The following is a 26,595-nucleotide window of genomic DNA, read 5'->3' on the forward strand; positions in this document are numbered from 1 at the left end:
GTTCCTCCCCCACTCCTTCTCCCTCCCCACTAAAGCACCAGAGTAATGTAAAGAGACCACAGCACAACAGAGAATCAGCCCCACCTGGACTCCCTTCTGAATCTGGCCCTCAGCCTTTGTTCTTCATCTGTTAAGAAGAGGGGATTGGAAGGGCGTGTCCTTCGAGCAGTGCGGTTTGCAGAAGCTTTATTTTAAAACCTCTTTGGAAATGGATTCCTAACAGTGGAGAAACTGTAATGTAGGTTCAGTCTTAGTGGAGTTAGCTGGGAAATGGTGGGGATTTCCCCTCCCCCCCACACCAAATTTTTTTATTACAATTAAATTTTTTGTTATTTTCTGTGGAAAATTTTTATTTTCTATTGAAAATTCAAAAAATTCTGTAAACGGATGTTTTTGGGCTGAGAACTGCCAGAAACTGAAAAAAAAATTGTTTTCTACTTAAAAATTCATCAAGGAAAGCAGACACTTTGTCAGTTTTCTTGTAATCAAAAGTCCCATTTGGGAGGTGGGGGTGGGGGAAAGCAGGGGGAGAAAGTAAGGAGAGGGTCAATGGAAAACTTTCAGCTAGCCTAGAGTTCCAAGCTCTGTCTAGCAATAAAATGACCAAGCCATATACAGGGTAAGCTCAGTCATCTCCATTTAAAACAAACTCCAAATGAAATGACTCCCAGGTGGATTCTGTGTCTTTGGAACAGTACTAGGCATTGTACAAACACTGAGTAAGAGAGTCCCTGCTCTGAAGATCTTCCACTCTATGCATAGCAATAAATTGGTGATACTGGAACTGAGTCTCACCAAAGACATTTCATGTGAGGACTATTAAATATCCATTAAATGGTAACAGCTTTTAATCTTTGCTGAGCTGGGCAGGGTTCAAACTATTGACCTACAGGTGAAAGGTGTTTTAGCTCATTAGCAATGTCCGAGGCATCTAGTACCATAAGTGCTAACAAAACAGCTGCGAGAATAAAGCTTGTTTTCTGTAAAGATAAGTTCATTAAGACACTTTTTCTCTCTCTCTGGATGTTTACATCTTTTTGCACCATCATGCAGTAGTGGCTAAAACTGTTACACTCAAGATATAATCTTAGGGGCTGGAAACAGGAGTTGATAACAAATCTCTTTAGACGCATAGTACAGTATGCAAATTATGCCCCCCCCACCGTTTCTTAAGGAACCTTTTTAAAATGGTGTGGAAAAGAAGTGAGTGACTTTCTGCAATGGAGTTAGAGGAGCAAAGGAGCCTTATTCTCTTCTCTGCCTGGTAAGTATGTCATTTCTCACAGCATTTTGAAACCTTCATTTCTGTCCCAGGTCACTAATATTGGTTGACAAGAGTCAAAAACTGGGATCGCTCATTTTGCTTAATAGAGTTTCAAAATTATTCTAAGTATTGACTTTCATATGACCAGAACTTAGCATTTTCATTCATGCAAATATTGTCCAATCAGGGTTTTATTGATTAGTATTTTAGGAGTTGCAGTTAAGTATTCGGTTACCTAGAGCACTGTATAATGACTAGTATTACTATATGTCCTTACTAGTTATTGAACTTAAATTTGAATCTTGAAATGTATTCCTACCAGGAATTCCTCTTTTTTTTTTTTTTATCCACAAAAAGAAAAAAATACCCCTGTACTTTGGGTAGTGGCTTACCTTCTTCATTCCAGAACTGCTTTTGTTTCCTTTGACTCCCACAAAAAATCCCCCAAAACCTTTCCTTTTAAAATAGGTCTGGGTGGCTGGGAGACTTTGTTTCATATTTGAACCATCTTTGATAGCAGGATTTTCAAATTATTAGATGGGGGTAGGAATCTTATTGTCTTTATATATTTGTAAAACACCGAGCATTCTATATAAGCTCTTATATCACCCTAATACAGTATTGGAGCACTTTGCAGTAGTGCATTAAGTGATGTGACTAGGGCTTGTCTATGTGGTGTGGCAATGGGGGTGTGATTTCTGAAGCACTATGTTCATGCACACTAGGTAACTTTCACTGTGTGCTCACAAGTCTAGAGTGGCTAGTGAGCATGCAACATATTGGTGAACTTTAGAAATCACCCTCCTCACCCCCACCCCCGCCCTGTACACACTACTGCACCCTGAGGCAAGCTCTAATACCCATAATATATGATCTGTTCTCTCTCCCATCCTCTCATCAAAGAGAGAGTTGTGTGTGCTGGATAGGGATTTATTTTTTTTAAAATGCATCCATTGCTATGTGTTTATATTCTAGAAGGCAGGTTGACGAAGAAGTGCCTTGCATTTAGATCAGAAGGTGTGATGATCCTTAGTCCTAGGGAGCTCATCCCACAGTCTAGGGCTAGGCCCTGAGAAAGCTGTCTCCTGAACAGACAAATTTTGACCTTGTGGTAGGTAGATCCATGTTGCCTGAGGAGCGGAGTTGTGGACCACAGTCCTCACCCTGAGCAGTAGTAAATATTTTAGATATCTTTGGTGCAGGCCACTGAGTGCCTTGCAGATAAGGACTGACACTGTGGATTTGCCTCCGTAGTCTATGGGAAGCCAGTGTAGAAAGAGGACAGGTCTCATGTGTTTGTGGTAGGGCCTGGTTGCTGTAGTATTTGCAGTTTCTAAGGGCTGATGATTTCATGCATGTGTATATTGCACCCATCTCCTCCTGATTATTACCTCCTCTGAAAGCATCACATCTATATTAAGACTTGATTTTTCAGTGGTTTTGAGAACCTAAAATCCCCCCTGAAGTGCAGGTGCTCAAAACTTAGTAATGATAAGGCCTGGCTCTCACAGCACTTTTCATCGATAGAGCTCAAAGCTCTTTACAAGAGAGGTATCATCCCCACTTTACAGCTTGGGGAACTGAGAGGTGAAGTAACTTGCCCAAGGTCACCCAGCAGACCAGTGGCTGAGCCAGGAATAGAGCTAAGGTCGTCTGGTGTCTCAGTCCAGTGGTCCATCCATTGCAACCCCCTTGGGACAGGAACATTGTCTTTTAAATTGTACTGTAAAGCATCAAGCACACTTTTACTCAGAATAATCCCTGATGTTGACATCCAGATTTTAGTCTGAAATGCTTGTGTCCCCGATCTGGCATTAAGCTCTTCTATATTTTCTTGATATATATATATTTTTTGGAAGCCCCAATTTTGCAAATATGCTGAGTCCACCCAAGATTTTAATACAATTTTAATAAAATTTAGCTTTCCCTGTAATAACACAATAAAATCTGTGGGGTATTACAAGGATGGTGCTGTCTATGGCACAGTCAAGTGCTTCTAATTCCACATGGGTGTGTTCATCTGACAGCTACCATGAGGTTTTTCTTTATTGATGATCTGGAATTTATTTTGGCTTTACATACTAATCTCTCTTTCTCTTTGTTTTGCTGGGAGTGAACTAATTTATCACGATCACTGGGAGCTGCCAAGTAGTCTCTGAATGTTTCACTTGTGCGACTATCCCTCTAGAAAGTGAATGAGCCCCATCAGAATGTTCTCTCATTATATGTGTTAAATGATGTGTGTATTACAGTGGCAGATGCCCTGATGTCCTACTGCATGAGAGGTGGATTTGGACCAGGAAAATATGTCTGTTACAGTGTTCTCTTTATTTCAACTAATGCTCATGCAGCTTCTAGGTGAAATTCAACCTAACCTTGCTTTTTTTAGTTTTTTTTTTTTTGAGAAGTCAATGTACCCCTATTAATTTCTAACGCTTCAATGGGAGTACATAGAACCTGTAGCCCTGTGTATAACTCTGCTATAAGAGAGACCTGGATTTGATTCTCATCGTGCTTACCAGCCTTTGGAAGGGGAGAAAGCCATTTTGCAGTGATTACACATCATTTGGCCAAAGGAATGTTGCTGAGATATTTGCTCAATCCCCTTCCTTCTTTAGAAAATTGCAGTGTAGGGACTTATATGGGTGGGTGTTAACCAGGGAAAATAGGATTCTTTGGGATCCAAAAGGAAAGGGGACTAGATGATCCCCCGCAAATCTATTAGGATTTCTCTGGACTTTGTGACTAAGACTTTAACTTTCTGTATGACCTTGAGGAATAATACCTAGCTCTTATCATCAGTAGCTCTCAAAGGGAGGCCAGTGTATTAGCTGTATTTCACATATGGGGAAACTGAGGCACAGGGCAGTGAAGTGACTTGTCCAAGGTCACCTAGTAGGCCAGTGGCAAAGCCAGGAATAGAACCCAGGTCACTGGAGTTTCAGTCCAGTGTTCTGTCCTCTAGGCTACATATGACCCGTATCTTCCCATCATTTGCAAAACACCAAAAAGTGTACCAGGTGTTGGATAGCACTATTAATCCATGCTTCTTTCTCTTAGTTACAGAATCAACCTCTTCCACCACTGTGAAAATTTTCGTGTTACTTTGTAGATGAAATCTCTCATTCCACTGCATCAGAACAGGGTCTTGAACAGACAAATAAGGAGTTGTTCTGGGAGGGCAAAGGGAAATGATTCCCAACCACAAACTACAGTAGGGTAATGATCCAGGTGTACAGAATACAAAAGATTTTGCAATGTAAAAATGTTTCTGGTACTTATTTGGGGTGACCTACATAATTCACTGGTGGTATCATGCTTTAAAAACGTAGAAGGAATTAATTAGTTAATAAATGAAGTTAATGGAGAAAATGACCAGGAATTTTAAAAGAAGTATAATTAACAGGAATGGAACTCATTAAGTTTTGAAATATGAGGCAGCCACTCTACAGCTGTGATAACTAATGGGAATTCAGAGCAATTAAATTGGCTGTACGAGGGCTCTTCAACTGGCCCATAAACGCAGTCAGAATACATGGAGTATTGCAGGGGAAAGATGGTAAGATACTACAGTGACAACAATGGCTACAAAGTTCAAAAAAAGTCTATTCTCTAGGTCAGAGGTTCTCCAACTGTGGTCCGCAGACCACCAGTGGTCTATAAGCTCCCTTCAGGTGGTAGGGTGACCAGATGTTCCGATTTTATAGGGACAGTCCTGATATTTGGGGCTTTGTCTTATATAGGTGCCTATTAGCCTCCACCCCGTCCCGATTTTTCACACTTGCTGTCTGGTCACCCTATCAGGTGGTCTGTGGATAGTTCCCTCTAAGGTGCGTGCCTGGGTGGCCACACATCAGAGAATGAAGGGCCACCCACCTAATTAGTAGAGCCGCGCAGGTGTGGCTCCACTAATTAGGTGCCTGGACCCTGGAGAAGACGCATATGTAAGGTGAGGTGGTGGCCTTGGGGGGAATAGGGGGTAGATGGGAGGGGGCAGTGGGGTGAGAAGAGGGGGTGGGGAGAATTTGGGACATCTGGGGCTGAGGTGGCCAGAGAAAGAGGCAACTTTCCCCAGCTCCAGGGCTGCAGCTGCCAGAGAGAGACAGCCCTCCTTCCCAGTCCCAGCTCTGTGGCTGCTGTGGAGGGGGAGAGGGCACATCCATTACATTAGAAAGGTAAGACTACTGATATTAAAATATGAGTTGTGGGCTTCTATTTGTAGAGCAAAGAAAAGTTAATAAGGTTTTTATTTATATATATAAAATCACTTTTATCCAAAGCACTTTACAATAGTTAGCTAACAGTACAAACATTTGGAAAGATCATTAAGTGGTCCGCTGAGACCCTCAGCAATTTTCAAGTGGTCTGCAGGGAAAAAAACAAAGTTTGAGAGCCACTGCTCTAGCTCATATCAAGTTACATGTTCATGCAATGATCTATAGAAATCTCACTCATGGGTTTTTGTTTCCCCAATAGCAAAATGAGAAGAATTTTCTGACTTTGTACGTTTCTCTAGAAATGACATCTAGTACAATGACTCTGTAGGCAGGTTCTTCTGTGGGCAAAGCACAGGTGGGTCCCCTCTCCTCAACTGGGGTCAGGGTGTGAGGCAGGCAACACCACAGCATTTGCATTGCCCCGGAAACAGTCAAGTGGTACATTGGGGCTATAGGTGCAAACATATTTAAAAACAGACAAAAAAACCAGGGCGAGGCTAAGTGTGAGAAAATGAGGCCAGTGGTCAAGTTGTTGCGGACCTCCCTAGGATAGTATATTGAGGTGGGAGTAAATAGCCACCCCTCTAGGGTTTGTGCACTAGGGTGTCATTTCAATAATATTTGTGAGGAGAGGCAAAATTGTGTCAGCCTATAGAACGTTATATGGGATTATAGTGTATCCCGCAAAGTCAGGGGAGTGGAAGACATGATAGCGCATATAGATCTACGAAAAGGATTTGGGGGGTAGGACACCAAGGTCTAGGGGTGGGGGCAACAGCCCCCTTTGCCCCATAGCAAATGATGCCCCATATGAGGTCACTGGATCTGCATAAACTTGGATCTTGTGACCATTTCCTCATCATATCCCCAGCCCAACTGTATTGCCGTCCTACATCCCTGGTTAAGCAGAGCCACCATAAAGACCTCTTCCTTTGTTTTCTGGGAGTGCGAATGAACTCCTGCATGGCTGCTCCTCCTCCTCCCTTAACCGCCTCTTCCACACGTACTGCCTCAATGCACCACTTCAGCGGGTGAAGAACCTTGGACTGGCTTTTGCACCAGGGCAAACTTCACCCCTTAGGGGGTGTGAGAGAGAGAGATTCGGGGGGCTCTAGTGAGGTTTCATTGTCTGGTCCTTCTGCCTGAGAGTGAATGTCCCCCCCAAGTGAATAAAGCTTACACCATAGATAGTGTGTTAGGGGAAAATCTCACATTCCCCCTCAGGGCTGGACAGATAATAATAGGTGTGACTGTTTTGTTTACTTGATTTGAGTAATTGATCTGACCCCCCCCCCCCTTCATTGTGCTCAAACTGGTCACTCATTTAATCCCTGCAGCACGTATAATCTGAATTCCTGCTCACCTTCAATTTTCAAAGATGACCTTCTAGCCAAAGACCAGTAGGTGTTATGTTGTATTGCCTTGTGTGTGCAATATTTTTTCTGATTTTTGACCTTTGGAAAATAAAATTTCACCTACTATTGCCTATTCCTCCAGCCTTGTGATGAGAGGTAATTTCTTGTAGTGGTGGGTTTTGTTTTTTGTTTTGTTTTATTTTTTGTATGTCTGACCTGTGCCTGAACCTGGTTCACTTTATATACACTTATTCACCTTACTTTTTAAATTGAACTTTTACCCGTCATGGGCTGAAGGGCAGGTTAGATTGCTGGTCTTTGGTTAATTGCAAGTGCCATTATTTTTTATTTGCAGTACTTGAGCAAGCAGGAAAACAGCAGGTTAGGGCTCATTTGCAGTGAGATCACGACTCAATTAGTGTGTTTTGAGTAAAAGGATGTGGTAATTAAGAGCATGGCAGTTGCAGCATTATATGTCAGCCCCAAAGCTGAGAAACCTACTTGAACAAATTCCCAGTGGAAGAATCAAGGATTAGAAAGAATATATGCAAGTTCTGAATGCCTCCTGGAAACTACAGGCATCAGAGAAGGGTAAAACTAGGGATGGTACTGCAAAACTTTGTCCTTCTGGGTTTTGGTTTTGCAAAGTCAATGCCAAGGACTCTTTGGATCCAGGCCCCAGTTTATCCAAAGAATCCCTGAGTTTTGGAAAGGTAAGTGATTTGGGTAATATTTCATTTCTGGAAACAAAAGTAAATACTCCTATATATTCAAGAAGTTTCCTATATCCTGTAATTCAGAATGGTGCATGGCAACCTCAAACATGCATACCAATTTGGCTCTTCAGACTGCAATGTCAAAGGCTTGCTTATAGGTCTTCACGATCCCTTGTTATGAAAGATGTCTTGCCCTTTGGACTCATTGCCTCTGTCCCCACACGGATTTCCTGTCCTCCTGCTTTATACTATTGTAAATCACAGACATCTGTAATGCTGAATTGTGAATCTGAGTTCCTAGAGAACTTCATCATACACCACAATGAAGGAACTCATCCCTCCCTATTTCTAGATTTTTTTTTTTCTCTACTAGCTTGTAATTTTGCTCCTCATTTGGGTCTATTCACCCTGGGGCACTGAGGAGTCAGATCCTACCTTGCTGCAAAATGATGTTAACAGAGCTAAGTCAATTTTACAGCAGCTGAGGATCTGGCCTGTTTATTCAAAGTGTAGCCTGGGTAAATGCATTCTGAAACATTGACGGACATGTTAACATTTTTTTTTTCTGTGTGAATATTTTTAAATGACAGACATACTAAAGGATTTTAAGTAGCTCTAAAGAAGAGAATGCAGTACACAGAAGCAGGGATGCTACAGCAAAGCCTTCCCCGATACTTCCACACTTGCCAAGCTTTTTTTGGTGTGTGTTTCGCTTTTAATAATTTAAGTTTGTTCCTGTGCCATCAAAATTAATGACAATTTTGCCGTTTACTTGATTGGAACAGGATCAGTGCCATATGAGCATCAATCATTGCATTAGGGCACATTGTTTATTTCTGTGTGCCCAACAGTGTGTTAGGTGCTTAACAGAGGTCCTAGAAAGTTCCGTCCCTGCCCTGTTGAGTTTACAATTACAGCTGGCTGGCAATGTTCAAAAACTGCCAAATTTCATTTAAAAATAGGGTGGAAAAAATCACTTTTTTTTTCTATTTCGTGATCATCTCACAAGTCCATGATGCTGCAAACATGTATACACGTGATTAACTTTAGGCGTATGAGTAACTTAATTTAGCTTAACTTTAACCGAGGAGCTGAAGGAGACTGCTTCTGTGTTTAAAGTTAAACATGTGCCTGACTCTTTGCAGAATCAGGGTCCAAGTGTAATGTGACTGTGAGAAAGCAGAGGGCAGAGGAACAACCAGTGTCAAAACCATGAGGCCGTGTGGTCACACGTTTTAAGCATGGCTAAATCAGTGATTATTTTTTTAAGCTATAAGACAAAGATGTTGAATACTATTATATTGCTTATTAATGAACACGGGCACCAATGAAACTTGGCAGAGGAACTATCTCCAGCTGGGGACACTCCACTGAGCTGTATCTTGTTGAATTTCTAATCCCAAACAATAGAATTTTCAAAATTGCCTAACAGCAGTTGCTATGGCCTTTGGGTGCCATTGAATACTTTGGAAAGCCTCTCCCCAAATGCTTTATATCCCACATACAAATTTTGGGGTAAAATCACGTCTCTCTTCATATATTTTTAAAAGCATGGAATCTACAAAATTCTTTTAGGAAGCATTTATATGTATGAGTGAAAAGTGTCTGGTTCAGTGGAATCACCAGGAAGCTGATCTTTTTGACTTAATTTTCCACATCTGCTCCCTTTCCCTTCCACCTGTATTCAAGATTCCAGGTTTGTCCATTTCTACATAAAACTGGACCCAGACTCACTCAAAAGGCTCATGATTTGAGTTTGTAATGACAATGTGAGTATTGTCAAACCAGTGAGCATAGATAGCATAGTTTTTTAGCAGCGTATTGTTAAAGGTTTCTAGCTAATTGTTCTTGATGACACTTGTGGTTTGCCATTAAAAATGTTCAAGAGGCCAAATAACCAAGCTTAGCCAATTTATTGTCTCAAGACCAAGTAGTACAATACAAAAAGGAAGCATACATACCATTCCCTCTGGGAAGCCATTTCTCACAACACACAGTTCACCTTACATAGAAGGTGTCAAGTATCAGAGGGGTAGCCATGTTAGTCTGGATCTGTAAGAGCAGCAAAGAGTCCTGTGGCACCTTATAGACTAACAGACGTACTGGAGCATAAGCTTTTGTGAGTGAATACCCACTTTGTCAGATGCATACCCACCGACGAAGTGGGTATTCACCCACAAAAACTTATGCTCCAGTATGTCTGTTAGTCTATAAGGTGCCACAGGACTCTTTGCTGCTCTTACATAGAAGGTCTGCTCCAAAATATGCATTCAAAACCAGACATATGTATAGCATGTTTTTTTAATGAGATAAAAGCACTCTCACCCTAGACTAAAATTTACCAATCAGTTTTTTATCTTGTTTTTTCTGGTACAATGATGTACCTTTCCTTATCTCCGTTTTGGATACTACATTCCAAACTAGGTGCCCATTAATGTACCTCCCAAGCTTGTAGCAGGGCAGGACATTAATGTGTCTTGTCTTTGACAGATTTCATATTTGCCAAAGCTGACTTTATCTTTGCAAAGTGTTCTGGGATACTTAGCATGGGTGAATAGAATTGTGGAAAGAGCATAATGCATTGTTAACATAACTCTGCAATGCCTACACATATTTTAATATCGTGCACCTAATACCTATTAATGTGTGTGTTCGCTAACCCAGCTATAGTTAGGATCTGAGTGGTCTCTTCCATTTGTTTTACTTGTAGAATGTTTGCATCAATAACTGCTCTTGAAGATAGTATAGAAATAAAACAAGCATTGTGCAATGGTCTAAATCTGAGAACAGGTCTAGAATTCAGATTGTTCTCTGAGTACGTGCTCCAGATTTGATCTTCCATCTAGTTCATATTTTCAGGGATGAGGATAAGGATTTTGTTTATGTTATGCAGAGTGTACAGTAGCGATGCCTTCACTAAGTGTGGTGAAAAGAGTTTTACTTCCTCATAGCTTTTAAAATGAATGACAATGCCCCAGTGTCTTCTAAATGGACTCTCACAGAAATGATTTTTAAACTGAAATGAGCAAAAGGGGAAAGTACATTTCCCTGGAGCCATATAACAAGTGATGGAAAGCTATGTCAGGTAGCTTCACACACATGAATCCAGATAATTAGACTAGAGATTTAAGCATAACTGCTGGCCCCAAAGAGTCTGTTGACCTTCAGGGGCATGCTGCCAGATTTACTTATTCTCCTTAGTGCCTGGGAAGAGTGTGACTTGAGAAATGGGTTAGGTGTCTGGAGTTTTAGTTTTGATGGGTCAGCAAACTTTCATTATTGACATCAGGGAGTTGCGTTCTATTAAGGGTACATTTATAGATGCAGTATAATTGATTAAAAGACATTTTAATGCATGGTTAATCCATTGTTAAATATAATTACACAGGCCAATGGATTGCTTATAACCATCCATAGCATCTTCTATTGATGGATTCATAATTGTCTATAACACATACTATTCATGTATGTACCATGTTTATAACCTCTATTAATCATTTAGGCCTTTATAAACATTCCCTTAAATAGAAAGTGTGACTGATATGGGTTTTGTTCTAAAACCATGTATGTGGTTTCTTATTGTACATATGGCTAAAGCATGGCATAGGTGCATTCTAAAATTCCAACACAAAAATAAAATGAAATAGAAAATGACTCTGTAGCTTTTTGATTTTCTTTACTTTCCTCCATGCTTTATTCCTTGTGTTTGATATAAATGTTCCACTGCATTTAAACACACTACCCAATGTCCATCATAGTGAACTGTAGTGCGTCTTTTGCAATTGATTGGAGCAGATTCATTGGCTAGTTGCACAGGAATTCACTGCTTTTTGGGGATTTTTCTCTTGAGTGGGAATAGAAATGCTCATATCGGGTATTAATCTGGCATTTGCATTGGAAAAATAGGGGGACTGGCACTACAAAGGGATTGGTTTGTGTTTTTATGCTACCTTTTGTAGCTCCTCGATTGTGGGGCTGGCTGGAGACTAGTTCAGCCTTCTGGCACCGTAGAGCAGCTTTGAGGCTGCTCTACATTGTACCAAGCTGCCTATGGCCCCAAAGGACTGTTTCAGCAGCCAGTGGTGTGCAGAGGTGCACTGACATGCTCTTTCACCCAGGACTACCCATTTGCCTGAAGCTGAAAGGGGTGTTGTGTAGAACTGCTACCCTAGCTCTGTGCTATTCAGGAATATCCACATCTCTGGGAAATCCTCCAGAGTCTGGGTAGGAGGATTAATGGGCCCTTTATACCACTGCAGCAAGGCTATTAATATTGCTATGATCTCTGACATTATCTACGGAGTCCAATATTCCATATGTGAAGTAGTACTCAGCTGAGAATTAACCTGGAAAAGAGACTCTGCATCCTGAACAGTGATGTAGATAAGACTCACAAAAGCAGCCACTTGGATTTCTTTAACAAAGTAATTAATATTTTATTTAAGCACAAAAGGATGAGTCTCATGGGCTAGATATCAACAATCATCTTAGAAACTAGCATCCCCACCTCTCTGATCACAGCTCTGTGTCCAGACATAGATGGAGATTCAAGGTAAGAATGCTGTAGCAAATGTATCCTCTCTTGCCTGTCGAAAATAGCAGCGGAGGAGGCCTCCACTTATATATCCACGTGCCTATAGTCTGGGTATATATTAACCCTTTGTTACATATGTGCTGTGCAACAAATAATCTCATTTATTGGTATATGGAAAAAGAAAAGTTCTGCTGAATTAGCTTCCACACTGAGGGCCAAGAAGTGTCAAATTATTAGCACTCTAAATGTCCTAATTCAGAGTGTCATAAGCCTGAAGAATGTGCAAGGCATTAAAAAACATAGTGGGAGTGTTTGTTTATCTTACTACAAAGACAGAGGCAATTCTGCAACCACTGTTTGGTGATTCCTCTTGTATTAACTCCCCCAACTCCTAGCTTGGGAACTTACATCTGGACATTAAACTAATTGGCCACTGGGAGTCACTGTGGCTCAACAAAAATAGAATTTAAAACACGCATGCCTGCCATTTCAAAAATGTACTGAACTGGAAAGGTTGGCGCTAGATGCTGACAGCTCTAAAGTGACAGTTTGGGATAACCAGACACAACTGAAACTTGTTGAAGGATTTTTTTCTGATCCAGCTGTAGAGGTGTCATCTAGCATAATCACTGCTGTTGAAAAGACACTCCTAGGTATTTTTATCAAGTTTAAAATATTTTTTCCTTGCTGGTTATGCTAACCTGTGGAAACCTTGAAACGGGATCTCTTTCCTCCCCCAGTTTTACCCTCTCTATTGCTTGTGCATTTATTTTTTAGACAGTTTGTTATTCATGCAAAAAGTTTTGGGGAAAAAATAAGCTACAGATGAACACATACTATGGAAAGAACTGCATGGACGTTGGAAGTAGAAAGGGAAGGAAGGTCAAATTTTTGGGCATACCAGAACAGTGTGTGTCCCTTTAAATGAATTTCCCATAAACTCCTCTCCAGTATGATGACATTGAGGCTTAATATCATGATATTGGCTCAATACATTGTGCTATTGCATCTTCAAATCATGGTGCTGCCTTAATGCCTGACTTGTGTGCAGTGGTGTTGTACCGTGTTGGCCCCAGGCTATTAGAGATGAGGTGGGTGCAGTAATATCTTTTATTGGACCAACTCCCCAAAAGAGTAAAGTTACCTCACCTAACTTGTCTCTTTAATGTGTGATGTCATTTAGAGTTCTTGATGTGATCTTGACTCCATATAGGACTCTAGGAAGAGGTCCTTCTCCGGCATTGAAATTAGGGGGCTGTTCGGATGAGTAAGCATGGTAGGATTAGACAGTGTTCTTGGTCTGCCTGTTTCTTTCTCATGTTTCCATTCTCTCTCTCTCTCTCACCCTTCCTGGGGTAGCCAGGTATTTATTTGTAGGGAGAAGAAACTACAGAAATCACCACCTTTGTAAATGTTTTCACTGCCTGTAAACTTTCAAATAACTTTCCAACCAGGGACTGTAATTTCCTCTGATAACAAATCTGACACACGGGACAGCTGATAAGAGCAGTGCTAATGGTTCTGAGATTGCTTCAGCTAATTCCTTATGTACCCTAGGATGAATTTCATTAGGCCCTGCCAACTTAAATTCATTTAACTTATCTAAATAGTTTTTAACCTGTTTTGGTTTGTGTTCCTTCCTCCTTGTTGTTAATATTAATTATATTGAGTATCTGGTTATCATTAGTCCTTTTGTGTGTGTGTGTGTGAGAAGACTGAAGCAAAATAGGCATTAAACACCTCCGCTTTCTCCATGTCACCAGTTATTAGCTCTCCTTCCCTGCTAAGTAGAGGACCTACACTTTTCTTCATCTTTCTCTTCCTCCTAGTGTATTTAAAGAACTTCTTCATGCTACCTTTTATGTCCCTGGCTAGGTGTAACTCATTTTGTGCCTTAGCCTTTCTGATTTTGTTCTTACATGCTTGTGTTTATTCTTTTGTGTTCTTCCTTAGTAATTTATCCATGTGTCCACTTTTTGTAGGATTCCTTTTTGATTTTTCGGGTCATTAAAGAGCTCCTGATAGTAAGAGGCCAATATGGCTCTATCTTTCCTTTACATCAGGATAGTTTGCAGTTGTGCTTTTAATATTGTTTCCTTGAGACATTGTCAGCTCTCCTGAGCTCCTTTTCTACTTAGATTCTCTTCCCATGAGACATTACTTACCAGTTGTCTGAGTTTAGCAGTATAGACATTCTAGCAGAGTAGACGTTCCTTCTTAGGCTGCAGTCTAGGCTCTAAAAAGAAAAGGAGGACTTGTGGCACCTTAGAGACTAACCAGTTTATTTGAGCATAAGCTTTTGTGAGCTACAGCTCACTTCATCGGATGAATACAGACTAACACGGCTGCTACTCTGAAACCCGGAAAGGTCTCAAAACTCAGGCTCCAGCCCAACCAGGAATGGATACATTTTATCCTTGTACTGTGAGCCCAAGTGAGTTGACCTGGGTTCTGATAACTGCTGCTGCAAGTTCTTTGTTCTTGTTGTGCAGTGTAGACTTAACCAGAGGTGCCTAGGGAACTTATGGTGCAAACATTGAGACGCTGAGCAAGCTTAGGTGCCTACAGGGGGAGCTGGCAGCTGAGTAGGGGTTTTGTGAATGCCACTAGTGCCTGAATCTTGGATTTAGGCACCTAAAATGACAGTCAAGCACCTAAATCCCTTTGTGGAACTAGCCCTAGGTTTCTAGCCCTCATGGCTGTAGAAAAAATTTGAATCCCAAATGTTCCAGAAGGGAAATAAAATGAACCTCAGATATATTAATTTTTTTTAAAAAATATCCCATGATGATTTAAGCCAATCTCATGGATTTTTAACACTTGGAGTTGACAATACATTCACAGATTGAACTTTATTTTCTGGCCCCGGGCACCGGACTTGTTACCAAGGTGAACATCCCTGTTAAGGTTTAGCACCTGTTGATTACCATGGTTACTGTTACCTCTCATCTGTAGGCTTTCCTGGGCTTTGTATTCGCATTTGTTAAATATATGGTGAAGCATGAAACCTTTACTTCTGGGGCAAGCACTTACCCAAGTGAGCAAGTGCCCACAACCATGAGTAAGGATGCAACAGTCAGGCCCTTTGTCTTGGCCCATGGTTTTGAGACTGGTGTGCATGTGGCTTCCCCTCTTCCTCTAGAAAGTCCAGAATGAAATCTCTGATACAGCCTCCCCAATGCATTTCCCATGCAATACTTTTGCCTGCCTGCCACCCTCACCCCCTTCCAACTCAACAGATGGAAAGTGACGGTGCTGGTGCCTCCTTCCCATGTTTTGCAACAGCGATTTCCATGTTAAACTGTGACGGCAGCAGGAACATCATCCTGCCAAAGAACTTCTTCCCGCTCCCTGATGCATTTGCGCAGTCTACTGGACCGCGTTTACCAAGGCTGCAGTTTAGCCAGCTCTGCCTGGGAGGGTAAGTACCCAGCTGCAGCAGAGCTGCAATGAGTGGTTGCCCACCTTTTGAGCTCCTGCTGTGTTAGGGTTTCTAATGATAGTCCAGCAGTCTGGTGAAATCCCAGGAAATTAATTAGGCCTTGCTAGAGTATTATGAAAATTAACGGATTATTATGCACGGCAAACTCTGTGCAGCTTGAGCATCCCTGCCAACGTGACCTCTTATCGATGCTGGAAGCAACTTGGCACAGATGAAATCCTGATCTCACATAAACCAAACCCAGAAGGACGTAGCCTACAGCCCCAAAAGACTTTGGTTTTAAACTCCTGTTGTCAAAATGGCAACAGTCTCAACAAACATCAGTGCATAATGTCAATTCTGATCACTGGCCAGAAGAATCAGTGTGTTTCCATGTTCAGCCTGATGTCATTTCAGCCACTGTGGCCCTGACCCTGCAACTTTTGGTGGTGGGCAAGCTTGTGCATCTGTGAGGAGCACCAGTGAAGTGAGTGAGGGCTCTGCACATCCACCAGTGCACCTGCATGCAACAAGTCGGTCCCTAGCTAGGCTGGTCCCTCAATACCAGCGTACGCAAGCAGTTCTTGTCACAGGGCTATGCTCCTGCCTTCCATACTGTGTTGATTGGTGTGAAAAATAACACATGTACAATTCTTTGTCACCACTCAGCAAAGCTTTACATCTGAAATTAGGTCAAGTTTAAGAAAATAATGTGGTCACTGAAGTATAACAGGTAGAGAGACTAGGTGTACCCAGTAATGATATCTTAAACAAAACAAAAAGGAAGTCAGTCTGTTTTCTGACTGGAAGCAAACCGAGCATACATTTTACTACAGCTGGTTTGTGTTTGTAGACGCTCTCCGTATTTACTTTGGGTCAATAGCATGAGGGGAGCAGTGAGTTTGTTGGGGGAAAACGTTGCCAAAAACTGGGCTAAATTACATGGTGTTTTGGTTTTTTTTTTAAACAATTGTGCCGAGGGGCCCCAAATGTGATTAGGGCTGCATAGGGTTAGGTGCTGTGCATGCTCCTAGTGAGAAAGACTGCCTGTGAGCTTAGAAAGCAGATAAGACAAAATAAGAACATGTTATTCCCATTTTAGAGATAAGGAGCTGAGGCAGAGCGTTTAAGTCTGTGGCAGACCTAGAAACTGAACCCAGGTGTCCTGAGTCCCAGCCTCCTCTCTTAAGCACAAGATCATCTTTCTTTTAAGGTTTTTCTTCCTGCTAATTTCTTGTGCTGATCCCTCATCCTTCCCAACATGTCCCACACTGGAAAGACACTCTTCATCCCTGCTGGAGCTGGACAGTGGAGAGTCCTGTCAGGCTCAAAATCCCCTTGAGAATTCATGGATTACATGACTACTGTGACAAATGAAGACAGATTATGAATATTAAAATCTGTGAGTTTGCATCAGTTACTGCACTGATTCTCTCTGAAATTAATATTCATGGGTACTACTCTAAGGGCCACAGATTATGTTCTCTGTAGACCTCACAGGGATGTTGTGCTGCTCCATTAATTAATCGTTAGTGTTTTTAGAGATCCTTGCATGAAGGGCAATACAGAGGAGCAAAATAACACATTACGAATGCAGTATGGAAACTGAGAAAAGGGGAAGTGATTAGAACTTGGTTTCATATGCCATTAGTCTGCTCTACATAGGTCTTATGCTGCCCTCCTCACCATAGTATCTGAGCACCTTCCACTAGTCAATTAAGTGACGTGACCAACATCTGTCACAAGCGGCGCATTCTCGCTCTCCTATCCTTTCCCATAATGGGAGAATTGTGTGCAGTCTTGCTTTGGGAGGGTTTTGGTTTTTTTTTTTTTTTTTTTTTGGTGTGTGTGGTTGTTTGTGTTTTTAAAGGTACACAGGTCTATATGACACATCTTTATGTTCCTGGTGTCTTAAAATGCCTTCCAAAATATGTCATTAAACAATAAAATACTTTGCATTGGCCTAACCCTTTAAAGAGGCAGGTAAACACTCCTCTGTTATAGTGATGGGGAAACTGAGGCTCAGAGCATTCAAATGAATTCACCAAGGATACACGGTGAGTCAGTAGCAGAGCCAGCAGCAGAACCTAGGCCTCCATGGACCACAGTGCCTTCTCGCTGGTGGGTGGCTGTTTAGACAGTGTGTGGCTGATAGATGGGTGGTGGCAAAAGTGCCCATGGAAGAAGACTCACCCTGAATAAACCACTAACAGCATGGGAAAGTTTCATTTCTATGCTGTGATCATTGTGGAAGTTAACATTTCTCCTTCTCCTCTGCCAAAATTCCAGCCAGAAGAGCTGTCCAGAGGGATTCCCAAACTGGCAAATCCAGAATGTACTACACCATTTAAGACACACAAGTTTTTCTCACTTTGAGAAATTTTCACTCTAAATTGTGGCTAGAATCAAAGCTAGCTGGGCACTGAAGGCAATATCTAGTCCTTATCAGGAAGCCTGGAGTAAATTTTCTTTCTCATAATATGGGTAAAGTTGGTTCCCTACTACAGTGATGAGTGTGCTGTGTATTTATAAAATAAACCCATTACACATCTGATATTTTTGAAGGAGGTAGCGCTCAGAGTGAGATTCAGTCCCTTAGGAAAGGACAGTTGAGATGAATGTGAAGATCCAGCTGTGAGTGATTGTCTAGAGTGTTTATACCAACACTTATTTCTCAAAATTACTATTAATTTATGTCACGTTAGTGTAGGAAAACACTTTTCAAATTAACTCTGAATATCAAAATTAATTAAGAGCTGTTGCAATTTTTTCCATCCAACTCATCTGTTTGGGTTCTAAATGCAGTGTTGACATTTGATTTCCTCAATCGTTTGAAAACTGGCTGAATGGTAGTTAAGAATTTCAAATATAGAGGAATCACTGAAATGAAGGTTCTTTGGATCAATATATTGTTCACTTTCTACCATAAGACTGAATTATTCATTTCACCCGCAGATGCATTTATTTAATCAGAAGAAAAACTATTCATTTGAAATATAACTCAAACGTCTGCTGTCTATTTGCTACTTGTGCTGTAAGCAGAAACTACTAAATAAGACAAAGAACCATTGTCTCCTAATTAGAGCAATGGATTGGAAGTCAGGACTTCTAGGTTCTGTTACCATTTCTATGTTGACTTGCTGTGAGACCTTACTCAATTGATTTAACTTCTCTGTGCTTCTGTTTACTCATCTTTAAAAATGGGTGGGTAACATTTACCTCACAGGGATATTGTGGGCTTATTTAATTAATGTTTGTAAAGCTCTTGGAGATCCCAGTATGAAAAGTACAACATAAATCCTAAATATTACTGTGTATTTTCCTTGTAGGTGTGTCTGTATATTTTATATCATCCAGTACTAACATCTTGAACACTAAAAGCTCTCTATACAGAGGGGCAAGTCCAGCAATGATTTCCACTCAGATTTAGTAGCCCCAAGTCAAAAATCACATATTTTCTAAAGTAGAAGAATTGGCTAGTGGTTAGAGGAGGGGGAATTGTAAGCTGGGACTTCTGTGTTCTACTCCCTGTTGCCACTGACTTCCTATGTCATGCTGAGCAAGGCACTTGATTGCTTTGTGCTTCAGTTCCCCCAGCTATATACGGTACTTGGTTACTTCCCAGATTAGGATAGATGAGCGCCTCAGAGAAAAAGTGCTACTGGAGTGGTGTTATACTTGGAGCACATTGTATTTGTTAATGTTCTTTCTGGGGATGTTACACAAGTATCCTTGAAGACAGGGCACATTGTATTGCATCCTGGAAAGGCAGTTTTTCCTCTTAGTGTGGAGTCCAAACATACAGTGGACGAGAAGCTGGATATGAGTCAGCAGTGTGCCTTTGTTGCCAAGAAGGCCAACAGCATATTAAGCTGTAGAAGTAGGGGCATTGCCAGCAGATCAAGGGAAGTGATTATTTCCCTCTATTCGGCACTGGTGAGGCCACACCTGGAGTATTGCGTCCAGTTTTGGGCCCCACACTACAAGGATGTGGAAAAATTGGAAAGAGTCCAGCAGAGGGCAACAAAAATGATTAGGGGCCTGGAGCACATGACTTATGAGGAGAGGCTGAGGGAAGTGGGATTATTTAGTCTGCAGAAGAGAAGAATGAGGGGGGATTTGATAGCTGCTTTCAACTACCTGAAAGGGGGTTCCAAAGAGGATGGAGCTAGGCTGTTCTCCACAGTGGCAGATGACAGAACAAGAAGCAATGGTCTCAAATTGCAGTGGAGGAGGTCCAGGTTGGATATTAGGAAACACTATTCACTAGGAGGGTGGTGAAACACTGGAATGGGTTACCTAGGGAGGTGGTGGAATCTCCATCCTTAGAGGTTTTTAAGGCCTGTCTTGACAGAGCCCTGGCTGGGATGATTTAGTTGATGTTGGTCCTGCTTTGAGCAGGGGATTAGACTAGATGACCTCCTAAGGTCTCTACCAACCCTAATAATCTCTGATTCAGGGAGCCTATAAACTGCCTCACTCTTGGCGCCTGGCTCGTCGTTTTACATGTTGGGAGGCAGAAAACATATCTTGGGGCCTGATTCTCTCCTGCCTGGTATCCTGTGTAGTCATTTAGGCTTGTACAAAGAGGGCATAAAAGGCTGTCATTCTGATTTACACCCGTGCTGCACAGATTTAAATGATCTCACAAGCTGCAAGACGAAGGAGAACATGGTCCTTTGTTAATCAGTCAGAATAAAGGCTGGATTAAGTAAATCAGGGACTCTAGGCACATTAAGACGTGGGATATGTGGCCTCAACCCCTCCTGGAGTGGTGGTGGCAGGTGAGCCCTCCTCCCTTCCTAAAGAGGAGGGGGAAGTGTCATGGGCCACTATACCTCCCTCTTCTCCCCCCCCCCCACCCAAGGAATAGCAGTAGGGTCACTTGTCTTGGGAGCAGCAAAGGTGACACAGAGGCAGAGCTGACAGAAGGGGGACATCCAATACTTCCCTATCAGCCAGGGTGCACCTGCTCAAGTGACTGGGAAAGGCCTACACACTGAGGGGTGGTGTTAGCAGGGCCTCCCATAGCACGGAGGCTTAAAGGTAACTCTGCACTAGGATGAATGGGGGTAGCTCTCAGAGTTACTGATTCAGGCTCTCTGCAGACTTAGGCAGACACGACTGCATTGGGTGCACTCTGGTCACCCTTTCAAGCTTTTTGCCTCCTCTCCCCCAACCATGAGTGCTTAGAAGACCTTTTTTAAAAAATATGTATTTGAAAGCTCTTATTCTGACCTCATCCTGTGACTCCAGAAGCTGGGGCCCTAGGCACAGACCTATAGGGCCCACACCTATCTCTGTTGCTGTCTAGAGGAAACACGGCACATGTTGTGGGAGTGGAGATGTAAATCAGAATAGGACATTAAGTTTCTTCCAGTTGTCTGCTTCCATATCTCAATGACAGCAACAAAAATCCAACTTCACTGAGCTAAATGTCCTTATTTTTTGTCATGTGCCATGACAAGCATTTGTCTCTAGTTATAAAAGTTTTTAGCTCATGCGCCCTTAAAAAAAGAAAAATCAGTCTTTGTAGGATTGACTTACGGCTATTAGGGAATATGAATTTTCAAAATACTTTCTTAAGCCGCACATTCCTTAATAGTGGTCTGGAAAGTGGGATTCCCACAGAATATTCCTAACCGGTCTTTAAAAAGTATCATGCCTTTTTTGTCGTCTTATCACTAAAAGTGCCCCCAGTGTCCTCCTAATGTCCTCCCTACTCCCTCCCTTGAGAAATGCAGGCCCAGCATTACACAGTTCCCCTTTTTCTGAAGCAGTGCTGACAGAGGGTCTGATTCTGCTCCCTCTGACATCCATGGCAAAACGTGCTTGGATCTGAGCAGAAGCAGGCCCAGCTTTATTCCTTGATCCATAGATGTTTAGCCCAGAGGACAAAGTTCTACTGTCACCGGAGCTCTGTGCAGGGGCCTGTCTGCTTGGATCTGATTGCAGGATCAGGGCCCAAGGGTGCTACTGGAATCTCCCCAGTGTGTGAAGGGGAAATACTGCCCCATATCTGGGTGAGTTAATGTGAAATATCAGGAACTCTTCAGCGTTTCTGGATGCTAAATAAAACTAAAACCTTTAATCTTTTTGCCAGAGCCCCTGGAAAAAAGGACTAATGCCTGTACCCCAGCCAGCCATTCTTTCCTTAGGAAACAGGCTATTCCATCCGATCACTCCCTCTGGGGGAAAAGAATCTTCTTCTTTATACTTTAAAAACTGCAAAAGCTCTTCACAAGCACTAATTAATCCTTTCATGATTAGCCCCATTTTATTGATGAGTAAACTGAGTCACAAGGGGGGGGTCATAGATTTGTCTCACAGAGAATCAGAGACAGAAACAGGTTCCAGGAGTCCTGACCTACTGTCTCCATCTCTGTCTTTCAGAATGTAGACTTGGAGCCAAATCCTCAGCTGGTGTAAATCCTAGCTCTGCTGAAGTCAATGTTCATATCCGCTGAAGAGCTGGCTCTAGGAATCCTTGCTCCTGAACCCTTGCAATAGCCATATGATAACAGTCCTTCCTAAAGCTGGGAATAGAAACTAGTGGTCTTGACTTCCAGGGCCATGTTTTTCCAAAGGTATTTAGGTGCCTAAAGATGCAGATAGGCACCTAATGGGATTTTCAAAAGTGCTTATGTAATGCTGACAGACCCCGGTTGTTGTTGGGCAGGATCGAACTGCGGACCTCTGGAGCTTAGTGCATGAACTAAAAGCCAACTGGCTGTTAGCTCAGGCTATGGAGCAGACTCATTTTATCTCTCTCACTCAGTGGTCTCAGTGCCACTAGATGGGACACAATACTACACCCAGAAGGCGTGTGGGTTACACATAGGCACTTAGCTCCCATTAAAATCAATGGAAATTAGGCACCTAAATACTCAGGGGCGGTTCTACCAATTTTGCCGCCCCAAGCAGTCGCTGCTGAATTGCTGCCGCCAAATTGCCTCTGCCTCCAGAAGAGCGCCCAAAAGCCGCCGCGGGACACGGACTGCCGCCCCATTCTGAATGCCGCCCCAAGCACCTGCCCGGAAAGCTGGTGCCTGGAGCCGGCCCTGTAAATACCTTTTAAAAAGCTGGCCCTCAATCCCTTGCTCTGTGAAATTACCATTATTATAAACATTTCTCCTTGTCCTGTACCATATTATGCATCCAGGGAATCCTTAAATATGAGACTGAAGACAATTTTGTTTCACTTTTAGGATACATGCTGGGGGTGGAATGTTTGATTGTGTACGTTTAGGTCTCAGTTCCTTGGGAAAATGTGTGTGTGTGTGGGGTCCAAATAAAGGTTGTAGCAGCCGTTGGTAAGTATTTGGATGAGTGCTGTGGGGAGAACGATTCTTGTTTTCATTTCTTTACAAGTACTGGAATCCATTTATTAAGCCATCCTGCCTTTGCTTGCCTAAGCCAGCTAGGGAGATATAGCAGTGGCATGAGGGATTTTTTTTTCCGGTTATAAGGTGGGTTTCTCCCCTACTCTCTCCCTCCCCCCAGCAAGCTCTAAGCAGTCTTCAAGGAAATTGGAGTACAGAATCTTCTGGAAAAAATGGTATGTGTTCACATCATTAAAGACTCTACCATCATGTACTGATTGCTGGGTCCTACGTTGACTGTTTCACTCTGAAGACTTGGATATCATTATGGGCAGCTCAGTGAAAACCTCTGCTTACTGCAATTATAAAAGCCAATGTAAGAGACAGTGGTGCTCTTACAATCTAAAGAGCGGAGAGACAAAGGCAAAAACAGATTGTTAAAGTGACTTGCCCAAGATCCCTGGCAAAGCCAGGAATAGAACCCAGGTCTTGTGAATCTGTCTAGTGCCATAGCCACCCAACCACTCTCTCACCTTCTCATACCCTGACATAAGGCAACCACTAGATGATGGATTAGAAAGATGCTTCCCCTCAGGGCAGGGTATTCCATAATTGCCTATTTCTGGATTTCTGCCACCTTCCTCTGAAACATCTGTTTCTGGTCACAATTAGAAACATGAATGTGAGCTGATAATCCATAGGTTTATTCTGGTGTAAACCCTGTGGCCTAAAGCCAGAGCTGCTTGAGAACTACAGATGGACAGAGGCTCCACAGAGGAGGGAGCTCTCTGGCATCTATTGGCGAGCAAGTGGGAATGACTGAATGGGCCAGGCCTCATTTGCATTTCAGTTATGGGATAGTTAAAATACAGTTGTTTGTTTGAGTTTGGGGGCAATACAATGTTGTTTTTCCTGTTGGGAAACAAAAGGACAGGAGAACCAAATGTGCCTAGGGTGAGGGGCCACCCTGACCGATTCTGCAGTCAGGCACAAGTGAGCGCATGGAGAGAGGTGAAAGAGGCATGTATATTTTGCTGGGAGTACCTCTCTGGTGGCTAGCACTCTGTAAAGCATCTTCTATACCACTGAAGACTTAGCAGAAGGGCCCCAGGCTGAGGTGAGGCAGCTTTGCATGGCAGATAGAGATGACCTGAGGCAGTGCTGAGGTAGGTGACGGCACTGAGATGGGCTGAAGCCGCAGAGAGGGGCAGCCTACCTGAGGGCCTCTGGTGCGAGTCTCTCTACTCAGTGCTCAAAGCTGCAATCAAATCAGCTGGATGAGGTCAGAGAGCCCCTGGAACAGGCCAGCCTGCATTTCATTTAGGAGCCAGAGACAGACCTCCCAGAATCCTTGGACTCCACCAGCCTGGACAACACACTGTGAGTGGGGGAGCTGGGAAGGAGGAAAGTGGCTAGAAGACATTAGCCCTTTGCAAATGTAAGAGGAGGACTGAGATTGGGAGTATTGCCAAGACACTGAATGGATGCTGTTAATTTATTAACTGCTGGCTTTCCCACATTTATTCTGTTGGCATTCCCCTACCATAACATTCTGTTGTTAGCCCCTGGACTCGGTGCTTGTGAGTGGGGAAGTTTGGCCTATCAAAGATGCCCAGGGTGATATATAGAGATACAGTTTCCCAGGGTTTTGGGTGGAGGCTTGAGCCTGTGTTGCCTAATTTTTCAGAAGGAATCCCTAGAAAATTGAACCTGGTCTTTATTTCTGCTGACAACCCCAGCCAGGAGGGTTACTCTGGCATGGCAATTCCTGTGGTCCAACAGACTGGCTTACGTGGAAAAGAACCCAGCAAGACTGAAGAAACGAAGCAGTAAAAGTACACACTCCACAGTTAAGGCTGCTACAGGGACTGCATGACTTAGGGCATTGGAAATGGGATAAGGAGCCTTTCACCTAGACGTCCAGTGCTTTTACTACAAGTTAATGCTATTTTGGCCAAGCAGCATTGGTTGTGAACTATATAATCAATCTTTTGGGTGGAGCTTCCGAAACTCTAGTGGGTCATCTAGTCCACAGCTACCTGTAGTGTGGTTCCTTTCAATATTCTCTTTATCTTTAAACCGTCTCTGATTAATAATCATTTATATGCCATGAATATAAAATGCCTGGCATCAAATTTGGCTTTAAATAGTCTAGTGTAGGTGATTCAGACTTTCCCTTAGCAGCTTGCCCACTGTGCTAACTGCATTTACTGTTACATGTTTTCTTTTGGGTTCAGTCTAATTTTATATTTTCCTGTTCCAGTTTAGGCCCATGTAGCCTTGCTCTGTCATCATTAATTTAATGACGTCCTGTAATATCCTGTCACCAAACACACAGGGGACACTTTTTTGGGGATGGGGGAAGGTGGAGAGAGGATGCTAATGGTTTGAACCATGCATTTACGATTTGCAAACCACTAGGTAACATGGCTGCTAAAGACAAGACTGCGATGGAAGTACCATGGCGTGGCTGCTACATGGCAGGCAAACAGGTGGGGCATTGTTAGATTTATGGAGCTATGGTAAATGTAGGAACCATTTCACCACACCTAACTTTGAAAAGCAGGAATTCTGCTTATTCATCAAATATCCTCCTTGGCATAGTCTACCATTGGGGCTTCTGTGAAGCCCCAACGTGCTTTAAAGCTGCTCTCCCCAGGCAGAACCCCCAGCAAAAGCAGCCATGTAAACACCACCTGCCTTTCCCTCTGGAAATTTCCCTGATAGGTGCAATAGACCTGCAGTGCCAGGTGCCAGTGGGCAAATCAAGTAGTATATAGCTGTAAAAGCAAAGAAAGAAAGCACAGCGCTACTGGAACATGGAAAGCAGCTAGAGGTTTTTAGTATTGCAGAATGTGACTATCTCCGGAGATAGGCAGCCCATTGTAAGCCCATCACACCAGTGTTGTGTGCGCTGCACTGCTTGCCTGCTCCCTCATGGGTGTAGTTCAAAGTCTTGGTTATGAACCACAAACCTCTCAAAAGCCTGTGACCTGTTCACCTGCACAAAGGCCTTTCTTTCTTGATGGCTGGGTTTCTTCTACCATCAGTTCCTGCGGTTAATTCTGCAGCAATAATGAGGCTCCCTTGGTTGCCTACCAGAGCCTAAATATGGAAAGCTGCAGGGGAGCTGGAACAATTTTTATAGTGGAGGTGCTGAAAGCCATTGAACCACACTGTAAACCCTGTATAGAATGGAAAACACTTCAAGCCAGAGGGTGCTGCAGCACCTGCCGCACCCCTAGTTCCAGCACCTATGGAAAGCTGTTTAAGGACCTAATCCGAAGCCCATTAAAACCTTTTCCATTAACTTCAGTGGTCTTTGGATCAGACACTGAAGTATAATGTAGGAACTGACATTTGAGTGTTCTAGCAGCAAGGAGAGAACAATGTAAGAATGGACTTTTTTTTTTTTTTGATCATTTGTTCGCTTTCCTCGATGCTGGTAACTAATATTCCCAAGATACTCCATGAACACGTGCAAAAACATGACACCCCACACTAGATACTTAGTGCCATATTGGTGTAGGTTTGCCTTGACAAGTAGCAGTTTTATTGTTGTATATCATTTGGTCTTTTTTTCACTTCTCTGACCATTCTTTTGCTTTATTTACTCTGCTCTTGTTGCTTTCATTTTCCCCCTCTCTGCCAGCCCTTTCACTCCAAATCTTCTCTTTTGCTCACTCTCTTTCCTGGCTTGCCTTCTCCAAAAATCACTCTGTGCTCCCCCAGTCAATTGTCTTCTCCTCCAGATTAACGAACTCTC

General features: G+C 42.6%; 1 protein-coding gene across 3 annotated transcripts in view; it reads left to right on the plus strand.

Annotated features, from left to right (window-relative positions):
- The window catches only part of LOC125632051 (uncharacterized), a 98,435-nt gene that overhangs the window by 43,586 nt on the left and 28,254 nt on the right, over window positions 1-26,595 (plus strand). The gene's annotated exons all lie outside the window — the stretch shown is intronic.

The sequence above is a fragment of the Caretta caretta genome, chromosome 2, assembly GCF_965140235.1.
Source record: "Caretta caretta isolate rCarCar2 chromosome 2, rCarCar1.hap1, whole genome shotgun sequence".
NCBI classification, from domain to species: Eukaryota; Metazoa; Chordata; order Testudines; family Cheloniidae; genus Caretta; species Caretta caretta.